Source organism: Pan paniscus, chromosome X, assembly GCF_029289425.2.
Source record: "Pan paniscus chromosome X, NHGRI_mPanPan1-v2.0_pri, whole genome shotgun sequence".
Taxonomy (NCBI): domain Eukaryota; kingdom Metazoa; phylum Chordata; class Mammalia; order Primates; family Hominidae; genus Pan; species Pan paniscus.
In genome coordinates this window covers 79,931,136-79,948,025 of record NC_073272.2, presented here as the reverse complement: position 1 = coordinate 79,948,025, position 16,890 = coordinate 79,931,136, and positions in this window count along the sequence as shown.

Sequence of the window (16,890 nt, the reverse complement as noted above, 5' to 3'; positions counted from 1 at the left end):
ACAGAATGGGTTAAAATTCTTGCAAACTATGCATCTAACAAAGATCTAATATTCATCACTATAAGGAACTTAAGTTTACAAGAAAAAAACAAACAATCCCATTAATAAGTAGGCAAAGGACGTGAAAAGACACTTATCAAAAGAAGACATACATGTGGCCAACAATCATATGAAAAATAGTTCAACATCACTGATCATTAGAGAAATGCAAATCAAACCCGCAATGAAATGCCATCTAAAACCAGTCAGAATGGCTATTATTAAGAATTCAAAAAATAAAAGATGCTGGTGAGGTTGTGGATAAAAAGAAATGCTTTATACACTGTTGGTGAGAGGGTACATTAGTTCAACCATTGTGGAAGACAGTGGGGTGATTCCTCAGATACCTAAGGACAGAAACACCATTAGACCCAGCAATCCCATTACTGGGTATATACTCAAAGGAATATAAATCATTCTATCATAAAGACACATGTTCATGTATGTTCTTTGCAGCACTCTTTACAATAGCAAAGACATGGAATCAACTTAAATGCCCATCAGTGACAGACTGAATAAAGAAAATATGGTACATATACACCACAAACTTTGGTACATATCCACAAAGCAATACTATGCAGCCATAAAAAGGAATGAGATTATGTCTTTTACAGGGACATGGATGGAGCTGGAGGCCATTATCCTTAGCAAACTAATGCAGAAACAGAAGTTCGAACATGGCATCCTCTCACTTATAAGTAGAAGTGAGAACACATGGACACATAGAAGCAAACAACACACACAGGGGTCTATCAGAGGGTGGAGGGTGGGAGGAGGGAGAGGATCAGAAAAAAATAACTAATGGATATTAGGCTTAATAAACGTGTGATGAAATAATCTGTACAACAAACCCTCATGACACACGTTTACCTATGTAGCAACCCTGCATATCCTGCACGTGTACTTCTGAACATAAAATAAAAGTTAAAAAGTTTAAAAACAACAAAAACAAACAAAAAGAAACAAAGAAAATAGATTTTAGATTGGTTTTACTTTTCTAATATAGGTGTTTTGTGCTATAAATATAAGAAGTGCACTTCTTGTCAGCCACATAGACTTGGATTTTGATCCTTTATTAAATTTGACGATTTCTGCTTTTTAATCAAGGTGATCAGACTATTTACATTTAAAGTGATAGTATGTATGTTTGAAGGTTTTTTATGATCTCATTTAATCTCTTTTTGCTATTTAATTCACTGTAACTCCTTCTTGTCTTATTTTAATTATTGTTTTAGGCTTTATATATAGTATTCATTTTCACTTTTATCACCTACCTGAAAGTTACATTTTACCAATGCACATATAGTGTAATAACCTCATAATGCTATAATTCCATTTATGCCCTTGTGTCTGTTGTACTATGACTGTCATATATTTTATTTCTATGGATATTAACCCCACACTACCAGGCTATTATTTTTTACTTTAAAAAAGTGATTATCTTTACAAAGATTTAAGTAATGACTTTAAAAATTCCTTATAGTTATCTACTTAGTTACTGTATATAACATTTTAGTTTTTGATATTTTTCTTTTTCTTTTCTTTTCTTTTGCCTCACTCTGTCGCCCAGGCTGGAGTGCAATGGAATGATCTTGGCTCACTGCAACTCTGCCACCCAGGTTCAAACAATTCTCATGCCTCAGCCTTCTGAGTAGCTGGGATTACAGGCGCCGGCCACCATGCCTGGCTACTTTTTAAATTTTTAGTACAGACGGGGTTTCACCATGTTAGCCAGGCTGGTCTTGAACTCCTGACCTCAAGTGAACCACCCGCCTCAGCCTCCCAAAGTACTGGGATTGCAGGTGTGAGCCTCCGCGCCTGGCTGGATATTTTTCTTTTCAGTACGTTAAACATATTGCTTCACTATTTTCTTGGTTGCATTATTTTGAAACTTTTTAAAAATCCTTTTATTTGTTTCTTTGTACACATATGTTTTTTCCTCTATTTAAAATTTTTTGTCTTTATCATTGGTTTTCAGCAATTTCAAATTTTTACATGATAAATTTTGAGGAAGAAAATTCTTATATATTTTATATAGTTTTTTCTACTCTTAAATAAAGTTATTTCAGTATGTTCCAAACTTTCTTGAAGGATCATAATTATTAGCTTCAGTAATAATGCTTCACATTAATATAATAATAACAATGTTTACTGGGATTTTATTATGTGCCAAATATTCTTTCATTCCAACCAATTTACATAACCAACTTATTTAATTGTCACCACAATCTTATAAAATATATAATTATCATTACAATTTTACAAATGATAACAGTGCACAAAGGGGTTACTAAATTTTCCAAAGGTTATTAGCTAGTAAATAATGGCTCCAAGAATTGAACCCAGGCGGTGCGGTGCCAAATTCCAATTTTTAGTTTTTATTTTTATAGATTTAGAGAGTACAAGTGCAGTTCTGTTATGTGGATATATTGCATATTGATGGAGTCTGGGCTTTTAGTGTACAGCTTGCAGGAAATGCCTGAAGGGTTATTGACATCTTCAAGCCTGTTTTACACTGAGTAAATAATACAGACTTCTGCATTCTTTGTATACCTATAGCTACTTTTTATTAGTTTTTCTGTATCCTCTTGCTTTTTATTGTAACTTTTCATTCTGGTATAGTGTAAAACTTAAAGACAAGTTCAAAAAAGTAGTACCGGCCAGGTGTGGAGGCTCACGCTTGTAATCCCAGCACTTTGGCAGGCCGAATAGGGCAGATTACCTGAGGTCAGGAGTTCAACCACCCTGGCCAACAGGGAAAAACCCCCGTCTCTACTAAAATAACAAAAATTAGCCAGGCATGGTTGCGCAGGCCTGTAATCTCAGCTAGTCGGGAGGCTGACGCAGGAGAATCGCTTGAACCAGGGAGGCAGAGGTTTCAGTGAGCCGAGATCGCGCCACTGCCCTCCAGCCTGGGCGGTGGAGTGAGACTATGTCTCGTGAAAAAAAAAAAGTAGCAGATTTAAAGATTGATATATGTTGTCCCATCTGCATTTGCGTGTGTGTGTTTGTGTGTGTGTGTGTATCCACCATATTTCTAAGCCAAGAAGTTACCAATTTCCCTTTATAATTAATACTTTTTGGAAAAATTCTTGGAGATTTTGTGATGTTGCTTCATGTCAAACTTTCACTCACTACTTATGGCTTACATTGATGATTTTTACATAAATCAATGGTCACTATAATAGCTGCCAAATGATCATTTTCTAACTCCATCAATTGTAGATTTTTTAGTTAATATTCAACTCTAGGGAAGAGCTATTTATTTATTTGTGTGTAGACTCAGGTTTATATGTTATCCATTCCCTCATTCCTTTACTATCAGTAATTTTTTTAGTGCTAATACTTTTTCCATATTTTGTCAGTGAGAGCACCTTCCAGCTGGTTCCTGTTGTCTCTTTCACACCACTTTATTATTATTATTATTTAGAAATTCCTTACTTTTTTTTTTTAACAATACAGTGTTCTAGGCCTATCTTCTTTCTTTGCTCCGCCATGTTTTCACCCACATATTCATGGAGTGTTACTTCCTTTTACTGTAGTAATCATATTTAAACCCCAATAGGTATCCTTATTTCCTCTGGGAAATGGGGTTCCTTGCTCCTAGGCCTTGTTCAACTCTGTATTCTGTCTTATAGTGAAGAGTTTAATCTGCCTGACATTAGGATTCCCTCTCCTTTTCTCCTCCCATTCTTCATTAAATTATCTACTTATAATCAACTGTACAGTTGTAAATAAGATCACCATGTTACTTAGAATAGTGAATAAGTAGGGGTAAACATTTTCTGAGTAACAGCATAAAGGACTTATAAACAAGTGAAATTCCTTACATTGTAGTACACAGACATTGTAATTTTTTTTTTTTTATTATACTTTAAGTTTTAGGGTACATGTGCACATTGTGCAGGTTAGTTACATATGTATACATGTGCCATGCTGGTGCGCTGCACCCACCAACTCGTCATCCAGCATTAGGTATATCTCCCAATGCTATCCCTCCCCCCTCCCCCCACCCCACCACAGTCCCCAGAGTATGATATTCCCCTTCCTGTTTCCATGTGATCTCATTGTTCAATTCCCACCTATGAGTGAGAATATGCGGTGTTTGGTTTTTTGTTCTTGCGATAGTTTACTGAGAATGATGGTTTCCAATTTCATCCATGTCCCTACAAAGGATATGAACTCATCATTTTTTATGGCTGCATAGTATTCCATGGTGTATATGTGCCACATTTTCTTAATCCAGTCTATCATTGTTGGACATTTGGCTTGGTTCCAAGTCTTTGTAATTTTAAGTTCAGTTGCTTTGAAACCAGCAATCCTTTGAATAATAATGACATTTACAGGATATGGTAATTTATACCAAATTGATTATAGATATAAAACATACCACAATCTGTAAAATACTCTGTAAATACAAATTATATTACTTTTCCATTAAAATACTAACCTTACACTTTACTCCTATAAACACTTGTCCTTAACACTTGAGCAGTCTGTCTGCCCTATCATCTAGATTATTCTCTTTCTGGGAATGATGAAATGAACTGTTCTACTTTATAATTTAAATGCAAAGTTACTACTGTTTCAACTAAATAATTGTTCATTAATTTTTTATTCTCCCAGTTCAAAATTATATTAAAAATTTTATCTGATAAATGTGTGCTTTTTGTCATACAAACCTCTCAATTCTTTTGTATTGTTAGTGTCCATCTAAGAAAGAAAAACACGAAGGAGGTATGATTTCTTTGCCTCTGGTCTTTCAAGAAGTTCAATGAATGGAGGATCTGCTGAAGGCAGCTTGGCCATAACATAAAACTTCTCTTACCTCTAAGCTTGAGTACAAGCTTAAGAGCTGTTTTACATAGCTTTATGACTGGATCCTAGTTCGAGTTCCATGAAGAAACAATGCTTCATGGCTTCAGTCACTCAGGGCATTTTTAACCTGGAATATTTCGTATTTCAAAGAATTGGCCTCTCTTTATCTACAGTGATTTATTTGTAATTGCAGACTCTTAAAAATGTTTAATCATTCTAAATACTTTGTTATAATTTAATATAATTTATTCATGAAATATTTATTTTTTTAGGAAAATTCTCACCTAAGCAATGTTTTGGTTTGGTCAACTCTATCAAGCTAGGATTATCAGCAAAGATAATTTGACCAAAACAGCAACCTGGGACAGGAAAGCTCTCCCCACTCCTATTGCTCCTGAAATTCTTTTTTACCACTGAGACACCAGGCAGCAAGTTGGCTCCAAAAAAGTGCATTCTGCCATAACAACGGTTTAGAAGTTTTTTCTGTCTCTTCTATAAAGAGGGTTCCCACAACAAACTGCCCAAATTAAAGCATTCAGTTCCAGAGGACTTGCCTGGAGAATCTCTTACACCACCTAGAGAAATAAAGATGTGTCATTTGGGAGACTCTTTTCATACTCTCAGGCAGAACAAGCAGGGACACTGGGAACCCCAGATGTATAAGATAAACAAAGCAAACCATAATAGCACCACAAAGGTTTTGAAAATTAATCTGTCCTCAGAATCACAGCTAACAAAAATAGGCCAACACTTGAGTGCTACACCTAAACATAGTGACTCATTGCTAGAGTTAAAGATTTAAATAGAATACAGTCTCCTAACAAAATAGACAAAATGTCTAGGATACAATTGAAAACCAACCATCATACCAGGTACAAAGAAAACCACAATGTGAATAAGAAACACTAGTCAACTGATCCTAACACTGAGACAAATCAAATGCTGAAATTTTAACAAGAATTTTAAAACAGATGTCATAAAAATGCCTCAAAAACATGAATTTTTGAGGCAAAATAAGAATTTAAGCAAATGAATAGGTTATAAAATGAAAATTAAATAGAAATTATAATAACTGAAATATACATTAGCAGGAATACAAATACTTTCTGGATGGGCTAAAAATAGAGTGTCATAGAAGATGGAATTAGTAAACTTGAAGAAAAATCAGTAGAATTTATAAAATTTACAAAATATAAGAAATATAAAGAAAATAGATTTTAAAATATGAACAGAGACTGAGAGAAATGTGGAGACAATGACAAAACGTTAAAAAGTAGCAGGAATGGTAATAGCTGAAACACCCCCCTATTTGGTAAAATATAGAGATTAACAGATTCAAGAAGCTGAGTTAATCTCCCATAACGCCATTGAAACTTATATTAAGACATAAAATACTTAATTAAGCTAAAAACTAAGCACATACAAATAATCTTGAAAGCAGCCAGAGAGAATCAACATACCTGTAAGCAAACACCAATTCAAGCAATAAAATGAGATTAAACAACATAGGCCAAATAAAACTCATGTGTTTTTCATGCTTTAAAAGAAAAGAACTTGAGATTTTTATATCTAGCAAACTATCCTCGAGGAATAAAGGAGAAAGAGAGCTATTTTCAGATGAAGGAAAATTAAAAGAATTTGTTGCTATCAGAGCTACCATTGAATAAATGGAAAATCCATGTATGTCTCAGCCCAAAATCTCCTTAAGCTGATAAGTAACTTCAGCAAAGTCTCAGGATACTAAATCAATGGGCAAAAATCACAAGCATTCCTATACACCAATAACGGACAAACAGAGAGCCAAATCATGAGAGAACTCCCATTCACAATTGCTACAAAGAGAATAAAATACCTAGGAAGACAACTTACAAGGGATGTGAAGGACCTTTTCAAGGAGAACTACAAACCACTGCTCAAGGAAATAAGAGAGGACACAAACAAATGGAAAAACTTTCCATGCTCATGGATAGGAAGAATCAATTTGGTGAAAATGGCCATACTGCCCAAAGTAATTTATAGATTCAAGGGTATCCCCAGCGAACTACCATTGACTTTCTTCACAGAATTGGAAAAAAACTACTTTAAATTTCATATGGAACCAAAAAAGAGCCCACATAGCCAAGACAATCCTAAGCAAAAAGAACAAAGCTGGAAGCATCACACTCCCTGACTTCAAACTATACTACAAGGCTACAGTAATTAAAACAGCATGATACTGGTGCCAAGACAGATATATAGACCAATGGAACAGAACAGAGGCCTCAGAAATAACACCACACGTGTACAACCCTCTGATCTTTGACAAACCTGACAAAAACAAGCAATGGGGAAAGGATTCCCTATTTAATAAATCTTGTAGGGGAAAAGTGGCCAGCCATACACAGAAAGCTGAACCTGGATCCCTTCCTTACACCTCATACAAAAATTAACTCAAGATGGATTAAAGACTTAAATATAAGGTCTAAAACCATAAAAAATCCTAGAAGAAAACTTAGGCAATACCATTTAGGACATAGGCATGGGCAAAGACTTCATGAATAAAACACAAAAAGCAATTGCAACAAAAGCCAAAATTGACAAATTGGATCTAATTAAACTAAAGAGCTTCTGCACAGCAAAAGAAACTATCATCAAAGTGAACAGGCAACCTACAGAATGAGAGAACCTTTTTGCAATCTATCCATCCATCAAAGTACTTATATCCAGAATCTACAAGGAACTTAAACAAATTTACAAGAAAAAAAACAAACAACCCCATCAAAAAGAGGGCAAAGGATATGAACAGACACTTCTCAAAAGAAGACATTTATGAAGCCAACAAACATATGAAAAAATGCAGGAAACAACAGATGCTGGAGAGGATGTGGAGAAATAGGAATGCTTTTACACTGTTGGTGGGAGTGTAAATTAGTTCAAACATTGTGGAAGACAGTGTGGTGATTCTTCAAGGATCTAGAACTAGAAATACCATTTGACCCAGCAATCCCATTACTGGGTATATACCCAAAGGATTATAAATCATTCTACTACAAGGACACATGCACATGTATGTTTATTGCAGCACTGTTTACAATAGCAAAAACTTGGAACCAACCCAAATGCCCATCAATGATAGACTGGATAAAGAAAATGTGGCACATATAAACCATGGAATACTATGCAGCCATAAAAAATGATGAGTTCATGTCCTTTGCAGGGACATAGATGAAACTGGAAACCATCATTCTCAGCAAACTAACTCAAGAACAGAGAACCAAATGCCACATATTCTCACTCATAAGTGAGAGTTGAACAATGAGAACACATGGACACAGGGAGGGGAACATCACACACTGGAGCCTGTTGGGGGATGTGGGGCTAGGGGTGGGATAGCATTAGGAGAAATACCTAATGTAGATGATGGGTTGATGGGTGCAGCAAACCACCATGGCACATGTATACCTATGTAACAAACCTGCACATTCTGCATATGTACCCCAGAACTTAAAGTATAATTTTTAAAAAAGTAGATAGTGAGGGATCTAAATGAACGTAGTTTTCCATATATGACACCATCATAAAACCTTCATATCAGTAGGCTGTGATAATGCAACTGGACTCAGGTTTAGCTGCTTGCTACTCCAAAACCAGAAAACAACAGGTGAGGGTTGGTGGGAGGAAAAGCAATTTAATCAGAGACCCAACAAAACAAGAACTTGGTGAATTAGAGTTCTAAAGTACCATCTCAAAATTTAAAGTTTATCATAGGGCTTTTAAAGGGAAACTTGGTATGAGAGACATGTGGGAGTTGTCCAGGTTGCAGCCACTGTGTGTCTTGTTCAGATGGCTATCTTGGGTAATCACTTATCAAGAAGTCTGGCTTGTGTTAACTTCAGCCCATGGTGGTTGGCTTTGTTTCCAACTCCCCCTAGGCAAGAGGATTTCACAGGGGCCCTTTGTGTAGTTTGTTTCAAGATTAACCTAAGGAATTTTTAAAACAAGCATGCACTGCCAGAGGAGAGTGTCTAGAGGGGGAAGGAATGAAGAGGTGAGAGGGAAGGGAAGGAAGAAAAAGAAAGTGGGTGATTTTTAAAACTGAGGTCCCTGGTTACAACCCCTAACCCCACTGTCAAGTTTCATTCCATTTCTATGAAAAATGGGCAATGTGTTCATTTTGGCTACTTCCTGCTGAAAAGGAGCATGGTTAGGAGATGGTGGAATGGAACCTATCCACATGGAGATGAAAGTATTTGCAAGCCCTTGGACTTACAAAAGAGATCTGCTAGATCATCATGTTGATTATGTAACAGCAATACAGTCTACAGCAATAGAATAAACTGATCCCTATAATCATGACTAAAATTATGAGCAACTTTTTTTTTTTACCAGGTGGGGCCTGATCCAAATCATACAAAGAGCCATTGATTTAAGGGCATTGTGGATAAGACATAGTTCAGTTTTCTTGTGCATATCATATAGGGCTGAGGGTGTTTCTGGAGTTATCTTGGATGTACACACAGCGTTTAGTCTTAATTATAGCACATGTTCTTCACTCTCAATTGTACTTGGAGCTCCTGTGAGGATTGATGATAGGTTAGCTAAATATACATATTTAATAGGTTGTGGGGGAGTTATGAATATTCATGAAAGTGGTCCTGACAAATGTGTATGAAACAAATATGCATGTAATATATGACTCATGTTCATTTTTGGGTGGAAACTTAACATTTAATAAGGCTGTATGTGTCAAACGGTCTTTTCAGGACACAAAGGCACTCTCATGTGCAATTTCTGTAAATTGGCCAGAACTAGTCCATGGTCAGTGGTCTTTTATTGGGCGAAAGTTACCAAAATTAATCTCTTGTCTAATTAAAGCTATAGCTATTACTGGTGGAACAGGAGTTGGAAGTCAGTCAGCTGATCTCAAGGCCAGTGCTGGTTTGGCTAATAGAGAAAAAAAACAAAAACTAAAACAAAACCTTGTGGCACTTAGAATACAGTTTACTTTTAAATTATAGGAGTTTGTGAATTAACCCTTGCCTGGCATGGTCTTAGGTCCTGTTTATGTAAGTCCTATCATGACTTACACAGACCATCTATCATATGCTTTGAATTTCTGACTTGTCCTATACTACCACGTTCTTAAATAACCAGTCATTTTATTTCATAAAAATTCAATGTATAAGGTATTTTCTCATATAAAATCATTTTCTTTTTTAAAAATAACCTTTTTACCAAAATACATATTTATATTCATAACTTTTTTTCATACTTTTCTATTCTACTTACCAGTTCATTTCTAACATTTAAATAACCTCCAAATTACAAAAAATTACTTTTTTCTCAATAAGAATACAACTTATGAAATTGTATGATAACTAGGATTTTTTTTCCTATTAACCATTTTTAAAGCCTGTGAACATCAGGTGTTTACCTAAGCTATGATCTTAAATTTAAACACATGGGCCTTGTGCCAATAACTCCGAAGATTCAACTCTTTTTTATGAAACCAACAATATTAAATTGGTCTTACTTATCAAAAATCACACAAAGATTAATCTGTTTTTGCCTCTCTTTATAGTACTATAAATTTTGTGCCACACTCTGATGCCTTAACATTTCTAACAGAGACAAATATAAAACTTATCTAATCAGTAAACATAGACAAAAATATATGTTAAGAATTCTTAAAACATTTCTATTTTTATTTTACTAATAATTTTAAAATCCTTTTTATTTTCTGAAGATGAATAAATTCATGTGAACTTGATAGCATTTTGGATTTAATTTATGAATACTCATTTACTTATAAATTAATTTTGTAGCATGTTAACGCATGATATAATACATGTGCATACATATAAATACATGTAAACATATATATACAAACACAAAGATCCAGTCACTTTGTAATTCTAGCCATGAGACAGCATCACAAACTCACTGTCCTATAAAAGATACTTGAATTCAAATTATTTCTCAGACAAAATTGGAACATATTTACATGGCTAAATTTTGTTTGCCCTGACAGCTAACCCAATGAAGGCTGTTGATCAAACTCCTGAGTAACAGTTTCCATGGTAGTTTAATTTTTGAAAAATTTCTTTCATCCTTTTCATCAGATCTAAATGAGTTATTAATGTCTACATTTTAGTTAGAAGTGGCTGAACGATATAAGCAAAACAAAAGCTTCAAGTAACTTTAAATTATAGTTTTATCTCAACACCAGTATCTTAATAACAGCAGAGTCAGAAAAGAAAAGATAAATAGAGAGCTTTAGAAGACTATTTAACTTTATAGTTGCCAGTTAGCCGTGTGAGTTCTGACTTTTTATTGCTGTAGTTTTCCCATCAGTCTAAAATGTGAATAAAAATGGGCTGTATTATGTAATCAGCTGGAGTCCCAGAAAATCTGCCATGTGTTTGAACTTTTCCATGTTTTGAAATATGTAAGACTGGGATCCACAAAAACAGACAAATGTAAATGAACTAGCTCTCAAATTGGGTAAAATTCTGACAACTATTCCCTTTTCTACCAGGGTACCCAAACTGAATACAACCATAAAGTGGCTTATTCGAAGGAAAAGCCCAAATGAATGGGAAGGGTGTTCCAAGTTGTACACACCAGAGTGACTTACCCAGTCTTGAAGCCCATTAACTACCCCAAACAGCATGTTTGCTTGCATCAGTGAAGTGTTACCAGCAGCTGTTGCCATAAGGGAAAAGAAGGTAGAATCCCTGAGACAAAGTGTTCTTGGAAGCTTCTGGGATGTCCCTGGAGTCCCAGCCACAGTGTCAGCTAGCCATGAGCATCTTGTGCTCACAAGCAATTGTTGCTCTGCTCAGTAGCATTAATGGGAAATCCCTGGTGTGCTTCCATGTCCATTTCCTCCATCCATTAGAAACTACGCAGGCTAGACTACCTGAAGCAGGCAGCCTCAAATTTACATATAATATAGTACACAGAGCAACCACAAAGAAATTATACAAAATTATACAATAAAAATAATCAAGGTAGATTCCAAGAATGTTTAAATAATTAACAGGAAAACAGAAAGGAAGAAAAGAATAAGAAACACAGAAAACAAGTAATTAAATAAAAGATTTAAATACTAACATATCAATAATTACCTTAAATGTAAATATTAATGGTTCAATTTAAAGGTAGAGATTAGATAAGTGACATCAGTAAATTGGTGCATTAAGAAGCTCCAAGTTCTCATTCCTCCATGGAAACATGGGAAAAAAAGGCAGAACAACCAAACAAAAACACCAAAAACTGTTTAACATTATTGTATAAAAGCTCCTGAAAAGTTTCAAGGGTCTATAACCGTCAACCGAATGACCATTTTTTTTAATGACATTCAAAACGGTAGGAAATTGTATGACATTTTTACTCAACCTTGCCCTACTCCTTCCCTGGCATGGAACAGTCTTGGTCTGAAGAAAGTGGTAGCTTAGTTTTCAATTCCCTCCTTTGAAACCAAAGGGAGCACAGCAGATCTTAACTGTAACATTCTAACCTGTCTGGGGACTGCCTGAATGACTGGTCTCTGTTTTGCCTAACTTGGATCTCAGGCACAGAACAGTGATGCAACTCAGATCTCAGACAGGGAGAAGAAATGAGTGCTGCTGAGAAAGCTGCAGGGAGGCTAAAATCTACAGATGCCTGGGGAAAGTTACTATGGGTGAAGAGACATAACAGACCACCTAAGGCTCTGAGGAGATTCTGGGGTTAGATTCTTTGGGAAATTAAGACACTAAAAAGCAGTTATGTATACAAGAAAATTGAAAAAGCCACAAACAAGTCCAGATATGTGTGTGTTGCATGCTCAGAAAAGACCAGAGGCCTTAATCTTTCATTCTGAGTTAATCTTAAAGTTCAAATAATACCCAGCAACTAAGTACAGAACTGCCTTGATACCAAACCAGTTTGAAAAGAATGAGAAGGTAGATAGCTGTTTTTCAAATGCTCAAGTTTTAACAAAGATCACAAGATTTATTTAAAAAGTAAAGAATGGTAAAAGATATTATATGAAAACAGTAATCAAAATATAGTTGGGTTGGCTATACAAATATCAGCCAAAATTAACTGTAAGTAAAATACTGTTGCAAGAGACAAAAGAGGAAATTACATATTAATGAAAGCATCAATTCACTAAGAATATATCACAATTGTAAACATCAAACATCAGAGTCCCAAAATATCTGATGCAGGATTGATGTCAGAAAAATGGCAGAGTGGGAAATTATTCTTCATCCTACCACAAAAATTAACAATTAGACAGCTATCTTTGAATGAAAAAAGGCTCAAAAGAGCTCAAGATTCCAATTAAGATCCTGCAACAAAAAATGGAGAATAACTGCACAGAAAATATTGTTGGGTAGGTTGGCATACTTGAGATGTCTGGAGAAAGCTAGTAACAAAGAACAAGGGTGGAACCCATCAGTATTGTTAATGCAGTGGGTGCCACCATGGTCTCCAATTGCCTGCTGTGTAGAGGGCACCAGCAGTTTCAGTCACTGAGGTATTCAACCATTGGTGCGGCAAAACTCCCGAAGAAGGAAACACTTCTGCATCCACTCCTTTAAAAAGGAGGTTTTATTGTGCTGGTCTGGGACAAGGGCTAAGACCTCTCCAACCCCATGGCCACCCTGGACCTGGAGCAATGGCCACTCCCTGCCCACAATCCAGAACCCATCTTCACAGCCATAGCACACGTATCACTGCATTTCAGAAACTAGAGCCAGAGCCAGAGCCACTGTAAGATAGACCCACCCTGGTCCCTAGAACTGTGGTCACTCTGTGCATACTTGCACTCAGGACACCAGCTTTGCCACCACTTCATCAGTACTCATATCTCGTGATACAGCTCCAATGAATGGAGGAAAACCAGGGTCCTTTGCCTCACGCTGATTAGATAAAATTACACGCACACATATGGAGTGGTTTTAAGGAGTGGAGAGTTTAATAGGCAAGAAAGAAGGTAGAAATTCCCCGCACAGAGACAGAGGGAGGGGGACTCCAAGCCAAGAGAGGAAAGCCCGAGTGTGGTGGAAAACAGTCAGTTTTACTAGGATGCTGGAGGAAGTGGTGTATGATTTGCACAGTGCTCGGGGGATTGGTTTGACCAGGTATGCAATTCACATAGCCCGTGAAAAAACTGGCCCTCCAACCCTAGCCTTTTAATATGCAAATGTAGGGCGCCATAATGTCCTGCACACGTGGAGTGATCTGGGGACAGCCATGATGCTTGGCACACAGGGCGACAAGGAGAAGAGAGTGGGAATTGCCATATTGGATGGACTCAGTTTCTAATGGCCGGCATTTGTATATCAAAGCTTGCCAGCTGGCCTTGCCCTTCAAGCTGCTTTTCTGCTAGAGTAGAAACATTTCTGGAGCTTCTTTAAAATAAACAAACCTTACCAAGGACCTCTTATCCTCTCTATCTGCCTTAAATAATTTCTTAATAACTCCTATAACATTCCCTCATGAGGAGATGTCACCCTAACTGCTGTTAGGGGGTTTTGGGCAACAACTCTTTCTGGCTACTTCGTGGTGAAAAGGGGCATCAAGTGAGGAACAGCAGCTAGGGCTCCTCCTGGGGTTGGTCCTTGGAAGAATGGCATGTCCATGCGTGGTTCACTTTGCTGCAGCATTTGGAGTTTGATTGCTTCTAGATGAGAGGAAACAATTCAAGTTAGTATTGAGTTACAAGGTCCAAATATTAATACAAGACACATAAGCAAAAGGGGGCTTAATAAAGGAGTTAACCAATTCCGTAAGGAAGACTGGGATTCATTAAAGAGGGATTGTAGCCACCTGGGGCTGAAGCCTGCATTTTCTCTTAGCCTGTCAATAATTTTGACTTGATCTTTGAGTATCTGTGGATTTTCCTCTACTTTACTAGAGGTGTTAATCTGGAAGCAGCATGTTTCATTTAAAAGTGCATAGGTACCTCCTACTTCAAATTTAAGGACATCTAAGGCCTGTCTATTTTATGCTACTACTGAGGCTAAAGAGTCTATAGATTGCTATTGTGGCTCTATGGCATCTAGAATTGCTTTCCATCTTCAGTGCATCCTAATAGAGATATAAAGTACAGATCTTTCAAGGAGAGGGACACCCATAAATAAGAATAGACCTCTGGCTGTAGAATTTCCCATCCATGTTTTTTCTAAGATGGGATTGTCATGTGCATGCCCTCCCCAGTCTGCCCTTTCAGTTAAATCTCCATATGAGGGCACAGAAATGATAGATCTCTTTGTCCGGCATATTCTACATAGTGCAGTTTTCTAGAAAAGAGCCTAAGTTAGGGATGTCCCCAGATGATGCTGTCATCTGAGTAGAATTTAAAAATAATAAGTCGGTAACTACAGATACTAAAGTACAAGTTCCCTTACAATGCCTTAGGAGGATTAAGTGTATCCAGGAGCCACAAAGAAAAGATAGCCCCGTTCCTTGAAGAGATGGTTCTAAGTTGTGGCTTGTGAGAGACACCGGCAGATTTTTCTCATATATTAGAATTTTCCCTTCTTTACGTATAATAGGGGAATCCTTGGGATAAGGGTATGCATATTTAGGATAGTTATTTATGATGCCATTTGGAATTTGACATGCCAAGTGAGAAGGGTCCACCTGACAAATGGAGTTTCAAAAAATTAGAGATATTATATGCCCTGGACAATATCTTAGATGATCCTGCTAGCCTGGCAAGGGCTAGCAGTCCAGATGTCTCCAGGTTGCCCACATATCTGTAAGCCACTACTGTTAGCAAACATCATACAAGGGTCTGGAATTCCATGAGGTCACATGCTTGGAAAGGCCCATGTGTTATTCTTTAGATTATAGTTAAGGTGGTTACTTAGAGCATGCCACTCCCATCGGAGTCCTTCCAACCAGGAGAGGCTAGATTCTGAATGCCCCCCACTAGGTCGTCTGATCCTTTTAGATCACACTTGTTGTGGTCTCCTCCCCCAATCTTTGAACTATCAGCAATTACAAATGTGATGCTAAAATATCTGAGATCTCCCAAGTGTGGTCCTTCCCCGCTGCTTTTAAAGAAGAGGGAGGCATTTGCTGTCACTCGGTCAACTTTTCCTACCCTGAGGGTGTGAAGCTTGTCTTTGGGGAGAGTGTTCTTCGGCACTGGGGGCAGAGTGTTCTCCTGAGAGGAGTAAGTTACCCAGTTGAAAGTGCTCCCATACCGTGTCCCATTTATGCCTGATAAGTCTTTAAGGGTTAAAGGTAAATTCAACAAAGGGAATCCTAAGACAGTGAATTCCAGGTCACTGTAAGTTTCCTTAGTGCCACTGAATTGAGCAAACTGCTTAGGACAGACCCAACAATTAGTCTTGTACAAATGCGCCATGGTGGATATTATAGGAGCTAAAGGATGTGACATATTACTAAGTGTGATAAAAAGTCCTAACAGACTTAGTGATAGTAAAACACTCACGTTTACTTCCTGTTAGTAACTGTTATTCATGCTATGAGGATAATAATTAAACAAAATGCTACAGTAATTGGGATTCTCTGTCCAATATTCCACCCTGCTGGTGCTACAGTATATAGTCCTACTGCAAATAGTAGAGTGAGTACAGCAATTCCTGCAAGGGTGGCATAGTAAATAATTTCCACCAAAAAGAAGTTGTAATATTTGGTGATGAATCTCAAAGGAGAGGTAAAAGTGACAAAAAGTATTTAGTGAGGTAAGTGTGAGATGAGTAAGGTGAGTAGTTCTTACTCAGTTACTTATTTTTTTGTGTGATTTTCAGCTTAAGATCTCCTATTTTTCACGTTGATATTCAGGACATTCCTCTGGGCTGTCAGGTGTTGCTCCATCAGCATTCCAAGCTTTGACTGAAGTGTGAGGTATCCAGGAGTCAATTCCCATAACTTTTATTGCTGAGGAGGTTGAAAGAAAAACAATGTAAGGCCCTTCCCAGCTTGGGCTTAGGGAGGGAGACAGAGAAGAAAGAGTTTTACCAGCACCAAATCTCCTGGCTTAAATAGAGGGGGTCCAATTTCCTGGGGGTTGACTTTCACAAACTG